Genomic DNA, 15632 nt, shown 5'->3' with positions numbered 1-15632 from the left:
AGAACCCACCTCCTAAGACCATCACCTTAGGGGTCAGAATTTCAACATATATATTTGGGGGATCACAAACATCCAGTCCATAACAGTGACCAAATTAAGAGCTCACCCTTGCAAGGATCCAGAAGGAAGAGAAAAAAAAATCAATTAAAAGAAAAATATGATAGGAAAGTTGAAAGACATTGAAAATTGAAAGACTTTCATTCATAGAAACTCCAGAAGGAGAGAACAGAGAAAATAGGGGAAGTAATTGTAGAAATAAAATAAAATTTCCTAAGCTGAAGTAAAGCACCAATTGTCAGATTGGAAGAGCCTGATGAGTGACATCTCCAGAGAGAAGAAAGGAAGAAAGCCAGTTAACTACAATGAAAAGAGACAAAAAACTGGCATCACACTTCTCATGGCAACATGGATATTAGTCAACCATGTGGCAAACCATGGCAATAGTTCAGAGGGTTGGTGGTGAAGCCCTGTTGTTGTTTTGTTTTGTTTCGTTTTTGAGGGAGGGTTTTGCTATATCATGTAGGCTGGTCTTGAACTTCCTGCCTCAAAAGATCCTCCCACCTTAGTCCTTTCATGTGTTTCCTTCTTGGACAGAGCTGTGTTTTCATTTTTCTCTCCCTGATTGTTGTAACAGTCTGGAGTTATCTCAAGCTCTGCTTTTCTATTCTAGGCCCCTACACCAGGACACCTTTGCAGGGAAGGAAGTTTGCTTGCTTCAGAGTGTAGTTCTCCACTTTTAACCTGGAATCAAACACTGTGTTGTGTGTATAAACCAGGAGACAGGAGAGAGATGGTTTCTGGACTGTCCTCTCTGACCTGATGCAGCTCTTTATTACTCACTAGAAGCATTGCTCCATGGCCCCTTCTCTTCTTGTTCCATTTATTCTAAGTTTGGAATTTCCTCAATTGACCTTTCACTTATGGGTGTGCTGGAATGTAGTTTTCTGTTCACACCTGTTATCAATCTCCTCCCATTCATTTTCTATCTTCTTTCCAGGAATGTCTCGAATTTTCTGCTCTTTTAATGGTGGTTTCATTTCATGTTTTCCTACAATGCTGTAAATTTATTCTTTCTAAAATACAGCTTTTCATTTTAATAGACTCAGGGTTGGAGGTAAGGTGAAAGATTGCACTGTTTGTCAACTGGATTTAATATCATTTATGTGTGTATATATGTATATCTGTTTTATATTTTTATTTTGTGTACTATAGAAAATTTATATTGTAAAATATATATTAATAAATTGCATTGTATGTGTTATTTTATAATCTCTTTTTCACTTGGCATTATACTTTTAACACTTCTCCATAGAAAGACTTCATTAAATTTTTCTCAAATGTAAAGGACAACACCATGGGTAAATTTAACACATAACCAGAAATAGGACACTAAATTTAGGAGCTGTTAATTAACTAGATTGAAAAATGCGTGATATATTCTTTTTCTTTCTTTAATGTCAGATCTTAAAATGTTTGGATCTTATCCAACCAAAAAATTGATCAGACTATCAATGTATTTGTTAATTCAGTTGTTCTAAAGTCCAGTTGTTTTAGTTTCTTAACGGCCAGTTATATGCAAGAATCCAGTGATACAAGATCAAGCATTTTTTTCTGGTTGGGTATATATTTTTTGAATTTGGCTATATTCATAACATGAAGTGAAGATGCAAAGAAATTGCACAACCATCTCTGTTAGAAAATGTCTGTGTGGAAAAATCAGAATACAAGGACTGTGTGTATAAATTTGAAAGCCTAGGGAAATGAAATAGAAGGCAAGTGAGAAAACTCTTTCTCCTCTCCTGGAGATTTTTTTCCCCACTCTGAAAAAATAGGAAAAATTTATAATCTGAACCATCTCCAAAAGGTTCAGAAGAAGGGATATACAACAAGGAAAAGCAATTTACATTATAGTTGATGACTCTAAGAAAAAAAGGGAGTGCAAGGAATAAAATAATGACATTGAAACTGCGTAAAACTCAGTGGGGAAGGGTAATAATGTTCTTTGAGGGTTTACTAAAATATAAAGGAATTCTCCAAGACATGGCAATCATTGAAGCTCTTAAATATCAGAAGCATAAGGCTAGAGACATTATAAGAATATCTTTTTGATTCACAGAGAAGCTCACTCAAAGTTCTAAAGAAAATCTCTACCACCACCACCACCACCCCCGACCTCAATTAATGAATATTTTTGGACCTACAAATATGTCTCTTTATTTTTTTCTTTTTTTCTTTTCTTTTTTTTTTTTTTTGACACGGAGTCTGGCTCTGTCACTGACTCGCAGGCTGGAGTGCAGTGGCGCGATCTTGGCTCACTGCAACCTCCACCTTCCGGGTTCAAGCAATTCTCCTGCCTCAGCCTCCTGAGTAGCTGGGATTACAGGCACACACCATCACGCCTGGCTAATTTTTGTATTTTTAGTAAAGACAGCATTTCACCCTGTTGGTCAGGCTGAAACCCTGTTGGTTTACTTTCTATCTCCCAGAATATGATACCTTCCATGGTAAAGGGACTTCCCAGATGTGATTAAGGTTAAATATTTTGAGATAGAGAGTGTCTCTGAATTATCCAGGTGGACTTAATATAATCACACAAGTCCTTAAAAGTGGAAAACCTTTCCCAGCTGCAAGTAAAAAGATGAGAGGGGAAAAAATGGAAGAAAGATTCACAGTATAAGAGGGACTCAACCCACCATGGCAGGCTTTGAAGATGGAGGGAGAGGCCATAAGCCAAGGAATGCAGGGGCCTTTAGAAGCTGGGAATGGCCCTTCACAACCAGCAAGGAACTGAGTTCTGTTAACAACCCAAATCAGCAGGAAATGGATTTTCCCCCTAGACCCTCCAGAAAGAAACATAGCCTATTGACATGTTGGCTTTAGTCAAAGAAACCCATATTGGTCTTCTCATTTAGAGAACTGTAAGAGGATACATTGGTGTTGCTGAAGCCACTAAGTTGATAGTAATTTGTTATGGCAGCAATAGAAAAGGAATACAACTTTGATCCAGTGTTCTCTACCAAGTAGGCCCAGATTAAATGAAATATTTGAAACTTGGATTTCTACATATGAGCAGAATATAATTTTTGTTGTTGTTGTTGTTGTTGCTGTTTTGAGACGGAGTCGCGGGCTCTGCTGCCCAGGCTGGAGTGCAATGGTGCGATCTCGGCTCACTGCAAGCTCCGCCTCCCAGGTTCACACCATTCTCCTGTCTCAGCCTCCGAAGTAGCTGCGACTACAGGCGCCCGCCACCACGCCCGGCTAATTTTTTCTATTTTTAGTAGAGACGGGGTTTCACCGTGTTAGCCAGGATGGTCTCAATCTCCTGACCTCGTGATCTGCCCACCTCGGCCTCCCAAAGTGCTGGGATTACAGGCATGAGCCACCGCACCCAGCCCCTAAGTAGAGATATTTTAAAGTAAAAACATCTTTTAAAACGAGAAATGTAATTGTGAGCCAGCTGATGCTGTTGCAGCTTTGTTTGAGTCAAGATTCAAAGGCAGAAGTGGAGGGTGAGGGTGGTGATCACAGACCAGGGCACCTCTCTGCTCAGGGGCCCTTGCAGCAAGCTTGTGTCTGAATGTTCCTCCTCCAGACGTGTCTGCAGCATGCCTTCTGCCCACACAGAGGCTATATCCCACTCCTTTTTTGTGGGAAGACTGAATTTTAAAATGGAAGCTCTTCTGAAAATAGAGTCCCATTGGATCTGAAGCTTTGGTGTCATGACATTCCCCCAGTACTACTCAATGTGTAACTGTTTCACGACTTTTGTTGGATGAAATGAACAACATAAATTCCAAAAAACTTCACTCCATTTTTCTTAGACTTTCAGTCTTTTCCTGTGTTCTTGAGTGTTCCGCCTAAACTAGGAAATATTAAATTATCTAATTTCAACAGTTGGAAGCTGCATTTGTAAATATTTTGATTAGTAAGTTTGTTAGACATTGTGTGGATAGACCTAACTTCTAAATTTAACGTTTCCATTTTTTTTTTTTTAAACAAAAAAAAAGTTGTGACTGAAAATTATACCCATGCTGTGTGTGCAGATCACATACAGCAGACACTGGTCAATGCAGATTCAGCACAGTAGTTAAGCACATAAAGAAGGTTTGGTATAACAGAATATTTCCATGTCCCACAGGATTTACCATAGTCACTGAGCTTGGCTGAGACTATTAGCTTTTTTCTTCCCACCTGCCTTCCTTATTTCCTTTTTCCCTCTTTTATTCATTAGATATTTATTGAGTCTCCACTATATCATGTGCTATGTTAGTGCTAGAAATTCCGTGATTAGAAAAGCATGCATGGTTCCTATACTAATGGGGCTTAGAATCTAAGAGGTCAGTCAGACTTTAAACAATAGCACCAATGTACATAAATACACTGAAATAAAAGTGCTTCAGGAGAGTATGTAGCAGGGGGCCTAGAACTGCTCTGGAAGTTCAGAAAAGCTCCCTAAGGGAAATAGCCCTAAGCTACACTGTGAAGGATGACAGGGAGCCAGCTAGGAGTCAGCAGCTCATGCAAAGGTCCTGAAAACAGAGAACCATGTCAAAGATGTCACTATCTGAGACCAGTGGTGTGGAGGTGAGAAGAATTTACCAAGACAGTTGTAGGTAAAGAAAGGCAGATTTATTAGGGAAAGTATGAAAATATGCTGTAAGGGAACAATGACCAGTCAGTAAGAGAGGAGCTGACTGTAAAGAGACAAAGGCTTGCTGGGGATTTTAGAGAATAGTGCTTATGCTGTGTGCTGAAGAGGGCTTTGTGCAGTGCTGATAGCGCCAAGGTGGCAGTGAGCTCGCTTGCATTTTTCTACCAGCCAAGGGTCTGACAATAACTGGGTGTAGGAAGATAGTGAGTTATTTGCACAGGAGGGCTATGTGTCCTGGACCATGAAGAAAGTCACACACAACTTATCTGCTTTTTCTTTCTTTCTTTCTTTCTTTCTTTCTTTCTTTCTTTCTTTCTTTCTTTCTTTCTTTCTTTCTTTCTTTCTTTCTCTTTCTTTCTTTTTTGATGTACAATGGCGCAATCTCGGCTCACTGCTACTTCTGTCTCCTGGGTTCAAGTGATTTTTCTGCTTCAGCCTCCCAAGTACCTGGGATTACAGGCACACGCCACCACGCCCAGCTAATTTTTTTTTTTTTTTTTTTTTTTTTTTTTTTTTTGTATTTTTAGTAGAGACAGGGTTTCACCATGTTGGCCAGGCTGGTCTCGAACTCCTGACCTCAGGTGATCCACCCGCCTTGGCCTCCCAAAGTACTGGCATTAGAGGCATGAGTCACCGTGCCCAGCCCAATCTGCTTTTCCTTTTTTTCTTTCCCTCAGTCTTGCCATCCTGACTCCTTTTCCCTAATTAGGACTCCACAAAACATTTCCATCATTATCCAGAAAGAAAAGGGAAACATTGAAGAGTTTTAAATATAGAAAAGAGAGAGTCAGATTTTTAAATTTTTAAGAAATCTTTGTGGCTGCAGAAAATACGCAAGAGAGGGGTAGGGGAAGCTAGAGTGGATCTGGTGAGAAATGGTGGCCTGTGACTGTAGGATAGAGTGAGCATGGGGTGGAGAGGGTCCAGACTCCCTCCTAGGTTTCTGATCTGAACACTGGATGAATTCACTTGTGACACCATCAAATCTGGGACTTGTTTTGGCTGTAGTTTTTTTTTTTTTTTTTTTAGAGATACAGTCTCACTATGTTGCCAAGGCTGACCTCAGACTCCTAGGCTCAAGAGATCCTCCGGCCTCAGCCTCCCAACTAGCTGGGACTACAGGTATTCACCACCACCCCTGGCTGTCTGGAGATTTCCAATTATTGATTCAATCTCCTTACTAGTCATAGGTCTATTCAGATTTTCCATGTCTTCATGGTTTAGTCTTGGTAGGTTTTGGGTTTCTAAGAATTTGTCCGTTTCATGTAGTGTATCCAATTTGTTGGTGTACAATTGCTCCTAGTACTCTCTTACAATCTTTTTTACTTCAGTAAGTCAGTAGTTAATGTCCTCACTGTCTTTCTTTATCTTCAGCTGTTGTTTGTTGACATAAAGGTAGGCTCTATAGCCACAGGCCCAGAGGCAGCTGCAGTAGTGGGGGAAAATGGAAGGTAGAGGGTGGAATGTTTGCTGCAGGACAGCTGAGGGGAGGGTGGGGACAGGTGCCAGTGAGGAAGGCCCAGGGGGTTGGGGAAGCAAGTAAGGGCCAGGGCCAGAGTCTGCTTAAACTGGAACTACTGCCCCATGCCCTAAGGTCCCTAACTCTCGCTGACTGTTTCCTGACCCCAGGCCAGGGTTGGGAGTCCTCTGGGCATCCATTTTCTAAACGAACTGAACAGAGTACACACAGGAAAGGAAGCTGTCACCCTCTTGCCATACACTCTGGGGGCCTCTGTTCTGCATTCCTCCTTCTTCCCTTGCTTGGGTGGGGCCACATGATTGGCAGCCAAACTCTGGGCTGTCCCACCACAGCAGTCTCTAAAAACGGCTACGTTTCAGCGAGGCATAAATCTTCTTCCCTGGTGTCCCAGCGCACCAGTGCCACACTACAGCCAAGTGAGCTCTATAAGCATTGCTGGCCTAAATGGATGGGTTGGGGGAAGGGGGTGGGACAGGTGCTGGAGGAAGGGCTCTGGGATCCATCACAGCACAAGAACAACATGCGTGGTGGTGTTGGTGAAGCCAGAGCCAGGGTGTCACCAGGTCAGCACAATGACCACATCTTCCTTCTTGAAGAAGCCTTAGGCCTTACCAACATTGATGGCCAAGTTCACTCAGAGGTCCACATCCTCAGCCCAGGGCTCCTGGACGGGGTCCTTACACAGCACAGGAAAGAAGCCATGGTACAGGTGGGTCTGGTGAGCTGTCTGGGGATTCCATGTCACAGCAATCATAGGGGCACGTGGGCAGTATCTGGCCACCTGGTGGACATACCTGCAGACTTGGTGAGGACGATTATGGCCCCACTGCAGCACTTGAAGGAGGCCTCCACAGTGCCCATGGCAGTGGCTTCTGTAGGGTCGCTGGTAATGGGTGCCAGTGGCAGAACTCCTCAAATAATTGCAAGTGGTAGATGGTGGCCTCTGCCTCACAGGCAATCAGGTGCTGCACGTGCACAGCCTCCAGAAGATAGTCCCCTTTGGCTGTTTCTCCAGACAGCATGATGAAGTCAACTCCCTCCAGAATTGCATTGGCCACACCATTGCCCTCAACCTGAGTGAGGTGGAGCTTCTTGATCAAGTCCTCCAGCATCTGAGTGGCAAGATGACAGGCTTCCCAGCTTGGTTGCACCGCCCAATCATCATCTTCTGAGCAAGGAAGACCTTCTCTGCAGGAATCTCATCTCAAAGGCTTGTGGTAGATCACCACAAGCTACCATAATCCCATCGCTGGCCTCCAAGATTTCATCAAACCTCCAACCCCCAACATAATTCTCGATTTTGCTGATTATCTTGATGAAGACCTGCCTAACTCCATGGACATCAGACGTCTTGCAGATGAATGACACAAGCATCATATTGACATCTTACCCCCAAACTTCAGGTCCCGGATGTTCTTCTCCAACATGGCAGGCAGGTCCACGGCAGCCCCAGGAAGGTTCGCACCCTTCTTGCTGCCCAAGGAGCTGCCATTTTCCGCCTCTGTCACCAGAAAGTTAGCATCCTTCTGCTTCACCTAGAGAGAAATTAGCCCATCACCCATGTAGATCTTGCTGCTCACTTCCACCACCTTGCAGATGTTCTTGTAGTCCAACCACAGGATGTTCTCTTACACTTTTCCATGTAGGTATTATCCAGCATGAGCTTGAGAGTGGCTCCCTTCTTCAGTTCCACCTCTGCAGTGCTGCTGCCCTTGATGGGCCCAGATGGGATCTCAGGTCCTTTAGTGTCCAGAGCCACAGCAATGGGCTGGTAGAGGATGGAGTCAGAAGCAAAGCTTTCCACATTCTTGATGGTCTCTGTATGGTACTCATGAGTTCCGTGAGAGTTCAGATGAACCACATTCATTCCAGACTTAATTGTTTTCTTCAGCATCTCTAACAATGGGGAAGCTGGGCCCATAGTACAGATGATGCCAGTGCTCCAGGCTGTGATGGGTGGCGAGTCAGTGTCCAGGCAGCACATGTGCTCCAGGAATGTGTCAGCCATGGCTGCGTGCAGCTGCTGGGTCATAGTGAAGCCCTGGCTTCACTACAGGGCTTCAACATGGCTTCTGAGGTCCTGCAGTGCTGACCGACTTGGGCTACGCTGCAAAAGCAGACAGGTCAGGAGCCCTGGGATGTGCACCTGCTGTGTCCACTTTCATTTCTAATTATAGAAATTTAAGTGGTCTTTTTTTCCTAATTCATCTAGCCAAAAGTTTGTCAATTATGTTGATATTTTCGAATAACCAACTTTTGATTTTGTTGATTTTTTGTATTACTTTTCTATTTTCTAGTTCATTGATCTCTGCTCTAGTTTTTCTTAAGGAAAATATATATTTTTAAAACATAAATTAGCTTCCTTTATTGTTAGCTACTAACTTTGAAAGTTTTATTCTGCACATGGTAATATTGTACAAAATTATTTTTAAAAATTTCAATCTCCACAAATGCTTGTATTTGAAAATGATCTTGTTCTTCTTCTCTAAATCCTTATGCAGTTGGAATCTATTTTATTATTTTGACTTTATTTTTTATCGTATATTATTTTATTAAAGATTCAGGGGTTCCATGTGCAAGTCTGTTACATGGATATATTGCATAATGCTGGGGTTTGGAATTCTAGTGAATCCATCACCTAAATAGTGAACATAGTATACTCTACAGGTATTTGGAGAGGTAGTTTTAATGAGAGAGATAATAACATGTGTTATGCTAATGTCAATGATCCCAAAAAGAAGAAAAATTAATGATGTAGCAAAAGGACTTCTGGAAGAATGTTTCTGGGTTTGTTAGAGGAGGTGTCATTTAGTATGAAGTGGTAGGATGGCTTTGATAAGAGCATCGATAAGAAATCTGAGGTCCTGGGTGGGAAGACAGAGAAAATGGGTGCAGATAGGTGAGCAAATCTGGGGGCAATTACTGCTGCAAGAGAATCATTACTTCTCTGTGCCCTCATTATCTCTATAGCTATCCTCTGGGATGGGATAGAAAAGAAACAGAATTAAGAGGCAGGGATTGGCTTTATTATTTCTCCAGCTGGGATATCTGCAGTGTGCCCAGCAGTCCATAATGGAGCATGGGCCAAGGTCGTGGGGTGATGCAATTCATGAAGGACATGATTTCCAAATGGGATCACGAGATGGTCATTGTGTGAGTGTGTGTGAAAGGTTTCAAACCTAAACATTTAAAATAGATGACAATATGTGCTTCTTTATTATTTTAAAAATATTATTTAGGGCCCTCAAACAAGAGAACTAACTTAGATGTCTCATCCTCCGATAGGTCCTGCCTGTCTTACACGCTAACTTGATCATCTTTCTCACATCGAATTATAGTGAACGATGACTAAAGTTTAGCTGGTTCTTTACTGGCTTGTCTTGTAAATGTCCCAGGGCCTGTATAGGATTATCACAGAATGGGGCTGAGGCACGTGCCTTCAGCCTAGCTACCTCATTCCTCTATACCATGAGGGGAGAGGACTCACTACCATTTAACACATTTCTCTACTCTCTGCATTTCCTGTGGGTTATACTCAGATCTGGTGGCTTGATTAGCTTCAGATTCCATCTAGATGGTGCTAGTGTTGTGTATTCTGTGACATCTGGGATACATCATGCCTGCCTGTTCCACTGTTCCACTTCCAGTAGGCTAAGGTTGATCAGTAGGTTCATGGATACCCATCTATTAGCAAGGCCTCACTTAACCTTCACTTCATGGTTTTAATAGCCATTGATGATCATTCCTGATACCATTATTTCAACAGAGTTGCAAACTGGTAATTTTCTAATTCTAACATTCCTCCTCTATTATCGATCGTGATTTTTTTTTTTTTTTTTTTTAGATGGAGTTTTGTTCTTGTTGCCCAGGCTGGAGTGCAATGGCACTATCTGGACTCACCACAACCTCCGCCTCCCAGGTTCAAGTAATTCTCCTGCCTCCGCCTCCCGAGTAGCTGGGATTATAGGCATGCACCACCACACGTGGCTAATTTTGTATTTTTAGTAGAGATGGTGTTTCTCCATATTGGTTAGGCTAGTCTCGAACTCTTGACCTTAGAGGTGATCCACCCACCTCAGCCTCCCAAAGTGCTGGGATTACAGGCATAGGCCACCACGCCTGGCCAATTGTGATTTTTCTATAAATAAAAACTTTTCTTACATCAGCTATTTGGTTTCTCTGAAAAAAAAAATGAATACAGGAAAAACAGGATAGATGTTTTATTCCTTTCCTCTATTTATCAGTCTTCAGAATAATGAGTTGGCGCCCAAGCAACTCCCAAAGGTAGTTAACCAGTGAGTTGCATGTTGTGGTTTTTGTGAAAGGGTAGTATGGTGTATTATTATAAACTCTTGAATTTTTATATGCTTGACATTTTCAATCCATTTCAGTCATTATTCTTTTTTATCCAAATCACCCATCTCTAGCCAGTGAGTATCATTTCAAGTTGATGCGTGTGTCCTTTCAGCATGACCCCGGAAATCTAATCTTTGACTGCTTCTTTTCTTTCTTTCTCAATGTATGCATTTCCTGCCCCAGACCTGGAAATGGCTACTTTTCTAAGGAGCCCTGGTTCCTTTTCATGAAAGGTATATAAAGTTCACTATCTGAGTGCCTGTAAAGTCTTCCAAGTTGTTTTCTAGGTTCTGCTCACCCCCTCACAGATCTACCATAAGAAGTAGCATTGCCAGATGAAAATTCCTGGACCCCTGGTGGGATAGATCATCCCGCGGCTTTCAGCGAACTTATGGGGCCAACAGAATACAAGCCATTCAGATCAGCTAAGACATTCCTGCACCCGGCCCTGCTTTTGTCTCTCACTGAAGCTTTGCAAGAACACTAGGATACAGGATACAGCCAGGCAGCCCTAGCTCCTGGAGAAGTTCATGGCCACCCCATATGTGTCATGGTTGGGGTTGAGCCAGAGTCAAGCCAGCGAATGGGGTGTGGGACACGACAGCACCAGGGTTGGTCCCATCTTCGTCATTTGCAAGCTGGGTGATTTCAAGTTCATCCTCTCCCCCTCAGTGCCTGCAGGTTCCTCATTTACAGAAAAAGGAGAGGAAAACAATAACCTCACAGGGTCATTGTGAAGATTAAGTGGGACCTACATACAGCACCGAGCCCAGGACACTAAAAGACAATAAATAATAGTTTCCTGCCCTTTCCCAGATCACTTACCCTCCGTTATATAATCAGATGGTTCAGAATCTAAAAATTCTGAGTTCTTCCTAAAGTGCTGCAGCTATTTTTACCTGTCCTTTCACAAAAGGTTACAGTCCTGTCCTGTTGTCGGGGAGAGGGCAGCCCTGAGTCACTTCCTCCCTCCCTGTGCTGGTCCTTCTGTGCCGAGCTGGACCAAGGCCAGGCTGCTCACGGAGAGCTGCCCATGCCACGAGGGCTTATGCTCGCTGACATTCAGTAGGGTTTCTGTAAAACCACGGGCTTTGCAGGAGACTGGGCTGATCTCCCACTTCCTGAATTGGTCATGCACTTTTACTTCCCCGACATCCTCTTTCTGAAATTGATCAATGTTTCTCCCAAAGTCAGCAATAACTAGCAGGTGGTTGATATTCAGATATGAGGCTGATGTCTTTGGACTTCAAACAAGTGATAAGACTCTTTCCTTTGAAAGATAAAAATGAATGTATAGCTGTGATCCCCAGCTTAACAGCACCTCGGGATGACCAGAGAAGCTTAAAAATACTGACGCCCACATCCCACTCCAGAAACTCTGACATAATTGGTCTGGGGTGTGGTCTGGGCATTGGAGTATTTTATGAACACCCCCAGGTGATTCTAATGTGCAATGAAGGGTGAGAAAGGCTAAAAAGTAAATGCTTAGGTAAGTGCGGTTTCTCTGTGCCCAAGCAGGTGTCTTATCAGCTGGCGAGCCACAAAGTAAAGTTGGCCTTTTTTTTTTTCTTGCATGACAACTTTTTCATATATACTTTAAGTTCTAGGGTACTTGTGCACAATGTACAGGTTTGTTACATAGGTATACATGTGCCATGTTGGTGTGCTGCACCCATCAACTCATCATTTACATTAGGTATTTCTCTTAATGCTATACCTCCCCCAGCCTCTCACCAACATGAAGTTGACCTTTGTCTGGCTTGCAGGACTCTCCCGTGTGCCATGCCTACAGGTGAGTCAAAAGATGGAAGCACCTGCCAAGTTACAGAAGGCTTGTGAGCCATGCCAAAGGGTCTGGGCTAGCTCTTGCTAAAACCCTTGTTCAAGAGTTTTCAGCAGAATGGCAAGTTGTTCAGGTTTGCATTGTAGGAAATGTTGCCTGGCAGCACTGAGGAAAATGAATCTGAGTGAGGATGGTCACAGGAGGCCAAGAGACCACTGAGGTCCCAGCAAGAAGGTAAGAACCTGAAGAAAGGCAAGTACCACAGCAGAAGGCCAGGGCATGGAGAACAAGAAAGAGGGGGCTTCTCCTCCTCCCAGTGGTGCTGGCCCAGGACTCTTGGCCTCTCTGTGCTGAGCCCATTCTCCCTGTTGCCTTGTGATTTGTTGGACTTTTGTTTGCAGGCCTCAGTGCCTCCACTGACTTGTTTCTTACTCATAATAATGACTCACGTTAGTTATGCTTTTGCTGTGGGCCAGCCACCCACTCAGAACGTCTCACTTTACCAATAAGACTAAAGCTTAGAGAGGTTAAGTGATTTGCCCAAGGTTACATAGCCAGCAGGAAGTGAAGGCGGACGCAGAGGCAGATTTCTGACCAGTAAATGGCCCATTTCCCCTTCTACCTGTGGTGCTTCTGTGCTTCTCCCCTGGCTGAGGCCACCTCCTTTTGAATTGAGCCTCAGAACCTGCCGCACCCACAGGCACTTTCCAACTTTCTATCCTGGGGCTTCCTGGTCAGCCTGCCCTTGGAGTCTTGGTGCCCACAAGAAGGAGAAGGTCCAGCTTGGGGTTCCACTGACTGGATTGACCAACCTCTTGAAAGAGTTCTAATTTTACATTATTTCAACTCCTATTTCCTCATAACTAAAAAGACCCCCTGGTCCCTTAAGTTTCTCACACGCTAAAGTTTTGAAACTCTATAAATTCACCTTTTTTTTTTCAGGGAAAATTCTTAAAAATAGTATTCCCACAGAACGTAATCTTTGTGAATGGGTCAGAGTTACAGGCTATAGGTGTGAGTAGTTTACAAGTTCCTGTGTTAAGACTTTGAGTTCAGGTTCCCAGTATGCCTAGAGAAATCCAGAAGGCATAGGGGGACGAGAGAAGGGTTGCACTTTAAGAATTTCTGTGCCAACACTGTTTGAAATGCAGCCTGGAATTACCCCCACAATAGGGAGAACGAATATCTTAAGAAGGCTCCGTCAGTTTCCGGCGGTACCATTTCCTTAATCCATGTTACACACTTTTTGGCCATGATTAGCAGTGAGTGAGCACACACTATATGGCAATGCTGTGATAGTACCTTACATAGATTATCTCTCATTATGACATCCCTATTATACAGAAGAGGAAACTGACGCTCCCAGAGGCTAAATAACTTGCCAAACTTTCCAAGTTAATGTGTAATAGGGACCAGACGCCGTGGCTAATGCCTATAATCCCAGCAGTTTGGGAGGCCGAGGCGGGGAGATCACTTGAGGCCGGGAGTTCAAGACCAACCTAGCCAATATGGTGAGACCCCATCTCTATTAAAAATACAAAAATTAGCCAGGCATGGTGGTGTGCGCCAGTAGTCCCAGCTACTTGGGAGGCTGAGGTAGGAGAATCACTTGAACCCAGGAAGCGGAGGTTGCAGTGAGCTGAGATCAAGCCATTGCACTCCAGCCTGGGTGTAGTAGCAAGACTCTGTTTAAAAAATATATATATGTAATAGAAACTGTACTGTACAGCAAACCCCATGACATGTAACAAACCCTCACATGTACCCCCAAATGTAAAAGTTAAAAAAAGAAAAAGAAAAAAATAGAAAAAGAAACTGTACTTGAAAGTAGGCCTGCCTAACTCAAAAACACCAGGCTCTTAACCATTATCTGTGTAGTTAAGACTCTCAGTAACAAATTGTAGTCTACTGTGTATATTAATGTCCACCACTTCACACATTTTATCTGTTAGCAACAGCCTCTCTGAGCTTTGTATTTGTATATTTGACAGGTTTTTCCTATAGATAGCATTGTAATATTTCCACTTAACTCTATCCTTTGTAAAACGACATCACTGGTATGTTTCAATTAGATTTTCAGTGACAGCTAATGAGCAAAGGAGCAATGATTACAGAATCATTTCTTCTTGGGATCTTGAGAAGAAATGATTCTCTGATCATTGCTATGGCTATGTTATCACTATGTCCATGGCTATGTCTTTGCTTATTGTGTAGTGCAGTAGGGATACTGGTCACCTGGGCAGCCCGTGACCAACTGAGGGTTCATTCAGCCTTCAACCCGGTGTGGGGCATGGGATAAGTGGTCTCTCCTGGCCTCTGTTTTCTGCTCTGAAATGTAAGATGTCTTTCAGCGCCAACCTTCTGTGACTGTCTCTGGCGAGCTGCTGGCAGTGCACTAGCAACTCTCTGAAGAGTCGTCTGGTTCCATGATTTTACAGCTTTGTTGTTGGATACAACAGAAGACTCTTTTAAAATAGGAACCCATCTATATTACACAGAACCTGTGTTTCCCAGTCTATGGTAATCATTAGCATCAACCTGTTGTTAATAAAAATAAGTAACAGTCAATTCAATAAGAGGTTACTGACAAAACAAAATCAGCAGAACTCAGGCATTTCTGGCCACTGGAGACTCCACTGATCACCCTAAAAAGCCCGGCAAGGCTGGGTGCCATGGCTCACGCCTGTAATCCCAGCACTTTGGGAGGCCGAGGCGGGCGGATCACGAGGTCAGGAGATAGAGACCATCCTGGCTAACATGGTGAAACCCTGTCTGTACTAAAAATACAAAAAAGATTAGCTGGGCATGGTGGCGGGCGCCTGTAGTGCCAGCTACTCGGGAGGCTGAGGCAGGAGAATGGCGTGAACCTGGGAGGCAGAGCTTGCAGTGAGCTGAGATCGCGCCACTGCACTCCAGCCTGGGTGACAGAGCGAGACTCTGTCTCAAAAAAAAAAAAAAAAAAAAAAAAAAAAAAAAAAAGCCAGGCAACTTTGAGGAGACCCAAGCACATTCGGCCCTGGACTGCCAGCACCTGACTCACCCGTCCATCAGACGGCCTTGCCGGAGCCACCTGCTGGCAGTGTTGCTCTCCATATGTAGTGGAGTGTATTTTTATTTTTAGGAATTCCAATCTCATTACCAGTTTGAAAGAGCTCTTTGGTGATTCCTTTAGGAAAGCTAAGAATTATTTGGAGACATGGGTAGTTTTCTCAACTCAATTAGGGGAGGAGAATTTTTGTGTGCTAGTTGTGGTTGGAGTATGCGAATTTCAAGCCTTTGGTAACAGAACTGTGAACTCCTCTGCTACACGGGGCACCCTGTGGATAGGACCCGTAAGCAAATTTGCCTGGCACAGGGCAGGC

At 43.4% G+C, this 15632-nt stretch overlaps 1 pseudogene; it reads right to left on the bottom strand.

Moving 5' to 3' along the window:
- Positions 1-6633: 6633 nt before the first annotated feature.
- Positions 6634-15363, bottom strand: LOC103222239 (pyruvate kinase PKM pseudogene; annotated as a pseudogene).
- Between the last annotated feature and the right edge of the window lie 269 nt (positions 15364-15632).

This window comes from Chlorocebus sabaeus, chromosome 17, assembly GCF_047675955.1.
Source record: "Chlorocebus sabaeus isolate Y175 chromosome 17, mChlSab1.0.hap1, whole genome shotgun sequence".
Classification (NCBI taxonomy): Eukaryota; Metazoa; Chordata; class Mammalia; order Primates; family Cercopithecidae; genus Chlorocebus; species Chlorocebus sabaeus.
The sequence above is the reverse complement of the archived record's forward strand: the minus strand, read 5'-3'. Positions and strand labels throughout refer to the sequence as shown.